We start from the raw sequence: 3,542 nt of genomic DNA on the forward strand, positions 1-3,542 counted from the left end.
TTTACGGTGTGGGAAAGGCTCCTTAATCAGTATCCTTTTAAGCTGGATTCTTTAGTTGTCTTCCCTTGATTTGTCTGGTGGTATATGTTCGTAACAGCCGCCTTCAAAGCCGGTACGGAGCATTGTAAAGCTGACGACATTGAAAAGTAAAACCTTGACCATAGTTCCCAAAGTGAACAAATATTTATTTCAACAATGTTTTACACAAGTCATAGTCATCGGCAATTTCTTCCAGCTTCAACAAAATTACCATCCTCACACAACTGAAACTATCCAACGCCCGACAGCGCCCAAAAGTAGGCAAAGCACAAGGCGTTGTTTTTCAAGACAAGATGGTTCATTCAAGATTGAATTAAATGACGCACGAAGGAAAAAGAACGATTCCCCTACGAAAACTATTCACGCCGACGTTAATATTTTGTACTAAATACGCCATTTTATCGCACAGCGTAGTGACGGAAGGCCAGTACATTTTCTTACAAAATAGAAATTTAGAGCAGTAAAAATGCTTAACTAATTATCCGACAACAACAATTTACAACAGACTAGTATAGACAAATAGCGGAAATGAAAGAAAGCTTACAGTTCAAAGGAGATTTTTGCTCAAACAGTGCCGCTGACTTACATACAAGGTGCCACTACCCCTAAACGTGCAAATAATCCACCAATTTTTTTTCCCGAACGATAAACAGACCGTAACTTAAGTCTGAAAATCTTAGATTGGATATCATTTCAGAAGACTGCTCTCAAAAACTCGGAGTTTAAAATGTTCTACAAACTTTTCTCTTCAGATTGACGCGTATGGTTTGAACGACTCCGCCAACTCGTCTATCGACAAAGGACTCTAAGTAAAATCCCTAGTCTATCGACGTTTCCTCTAGCCAGACAATTAAATTCGAATGTCCATCGTCCAGGTTTCGTCTTCGTATCCATACGATTCCTCTGATTATTTTCATAGCATTTGGACTTAGGGCTATTTTTTTCTTATTTTACAGACAAAAGTCGGCTCAGAAAGACAAGGTAAAGGTTGCAATTACGTCTTGTGTCCATTCAGTCTATTTTTGTAATTGTCTTCTCATTAATAACTTAATTAGAATCAACTCGTCTAACCCATTCGTTATATGCTAATGATTTGTCACTGAATGGTGATGGAGAACAATTGATAAAAATTGCGAACATTTTTTCAAATACATTTCCACCGCTGAATTTTCTCCGTGAAAATTCCCAATCAACAGATGCTACCAAGGGTAATGATTTCCATCGGGTGGTGGTGACTGTAGACTCACAAAAATTCAGCAGAAAGGCAAGTATATTTATTCAAAAGCACTACGGTATATGCACACCTTTATTACCTTCAGGTTCTACGGAATGTTCTTGGCTTATTCTTGGCTAAGTGCGGTAACCCCCAACGTGAATCACTTGTACGTGCCCAAACAGATCACGAGAATGTTAGTGGCATGTTATGAAAACTCGCCTTTTTGCTGATTTTTGTAACTTAACAGTCACCAGTTGATCGGGAATTTTCAGGTGGAAAATTTAACGGTGACGACGTATTTGGACAAATGTTCACGATTGTTCTTAATTGTTCTACACATTAGCATTTAAAACTCATCAGCATTTAACAAACGAATTGTACAAATTCACTATCCATGGAATATGATCATCAATCATAACCATTATGATTGATGATATCATAATACGTAGTGACTACCATAACAGATTTTTTGTTATTTTTGTTGCTGAAAATTGTCGTTAATTGCGATAAAATCATGAAATGTAGCGTGCAACGTTTTGAAAAAATCAAATGAGATAAACCACTGAATAAACCAGTAGGAAACAAAGATGCCTTGGGATGGAGAAGATTGAAATGGATTGCAAATTACTACATGGTATATAGATTCACTACTATTTCCTAAAATTATGGAGCTACGCTACTCGCGCTGCGAGCTCTACTATAATATTACACGGTGTTTTCAAGGCTTTTACCACGTAAATGCATTCGGTGACGTTGGAGTTGGGGTTCCTTGCACGACCGCTCTCAAAAGTGCTGGTATGAAGGAGTCATTCCTTCCTCAGACTTGTGAGAATTTTTGTTTGTGTCGATACAGGTGAGGTCTATAATGAGAAAAGAAATGGAGAAAGCTGGTGTGAAGGATCCTCAAATACTGGATAAGTCGTATTGGATTCAGAGAGTCGGTGAGGTATGCCGCGAGCGAGGGAAAACTGACAGCCTATTTAAGCGAGATCAATAATTTCAAGAAATGAAAACCGAAATGGTTGATAGATCCCAGCAAACCTGTAGCGTTGTGGATTTAAGACTGATAATGCGCTAGGCTCGTTACCTAATGGCAGGGGATATTCCCCTATTTTCATGTTACTCACTCATCTTTTTTTCACTTTTCCACTTCTGTTTCTCGCTTCTCAAATAGACATCTTTTTTATTTAGCATACAAGCGAGGTAGAGAAGGGGGGCATTGGGGTCTACAAGAAACCGCAAAACCGTAGGAAAAAAATCATCCCAAACCGCAAAAAAATTCAATCAAACCCCGCAAAACCCTCAAACCCGATAAATTTTCACATCCCAGTGATCAAACCCTAATCGATCCGACGCAATGGTGACAAGCGGAGCATGCAGAGGTTTCGCGCCTCTTCGAGATTAGTGGAGGCGCATAATTGCCGCTCAGATCGAAGTTCAAAAGTCTATGTCTGCATCTTGCCACTAGAAATTTAAACTTTTAAATTCAAGGAACAATATCGTAGTTGGATAATGGCAGACTGATCTTTAACTGGAGTATCTTGATATCTTTTGTAGCTCTCAATCCAACTACAGCAAAGCAGTGAGTATTGGGCACAAAAAGTACGAGATTTAACAACACAGATGGAAAATCAAGAAACATGACAACTACTCCACTGCATCTACTCCGAAACGACCCTAAAATCCTTGGAAAAAAAGTTCACATGTGCTACTTAAATTTCTTCTTCAGTTCAGCTATATTGTAGCTTTCCTCCACTTTGGGCTCTAAACCAGTAGAGGGAGAAAATTATATTCTTTAGTTAGAAAAATTGTTAACAATTCTAGTGCTAAATTCATTATAATCTTTTCATAACTGAATAGTCATCAGGCGGTATAAAATTCCAATATTTCCTCTTTGCATCTTATGTTCTGAAAAAATACCTTTTGATCTCTAGAAATCTAGGGAACTCGATCTTTGTTTTTTATAATTATTTTTTCTGAAAAAATATTTTGGTCTTTTCGTGACCTCGTTTTTAATTTCAATTTTTATCAAATGATAATAATATATTTCATTTATAACCATTGAGTGAATTTGCAAATATCTCTTTTGAAGGGAATTGTAATCTGTAAATGCTGTTCCGTGCGCGAGCGTGAGAAAAGTATATTTTATTATTTTACTTTATAATTTTGAGAACTTTGTTTTATTTATTGATAGAAACGTCTTATCTCATGTACGTAAAGAAGTGTAAAGCTTGCCAATAAAGATGTGACAGCCGCATAGTGTCTGACTCTTTAAACTTTGTTCCCG

General features: G+C 37.3%; 1 long non-coding RNA gene across 1 annotated transcript; it reads left to right on the forward strand.

The window, feature by feature from the left end:
- The first annotated feature begins 889 nt into the window (after positions 1-889).
- On the forward strand, positions 890-3,512 carry LOC149048301 (uncharacterized). The gene is made up of 3 exons (XR_016184808.1): positions 890-1,020; positions 2,109-2,201; positions 2,813-3,512. It is a non-coding gene; the product is annotated as an uncharacterized LOC149048301 (long non-coding RNA).
- The last annotated feature ends 30 nt before the right edge of the window (positions 3,513-3,542 follow it).

This window comes from Pocillopora damicornis, chromosome 3 (assembly GCF_964200805.1).
Source record: "Pocillopora damicornis chromosome 3, jaPocDami1.2, whole genome shotgun sequence".
In the NCBI taxonomy this organism is placed as follows: Eukaryota; Metazoa; Cnidaria; class Anthozoa; order Scleractinia; family Pocilloporidae; genus Pocillopora; species Pocillopora damicornis.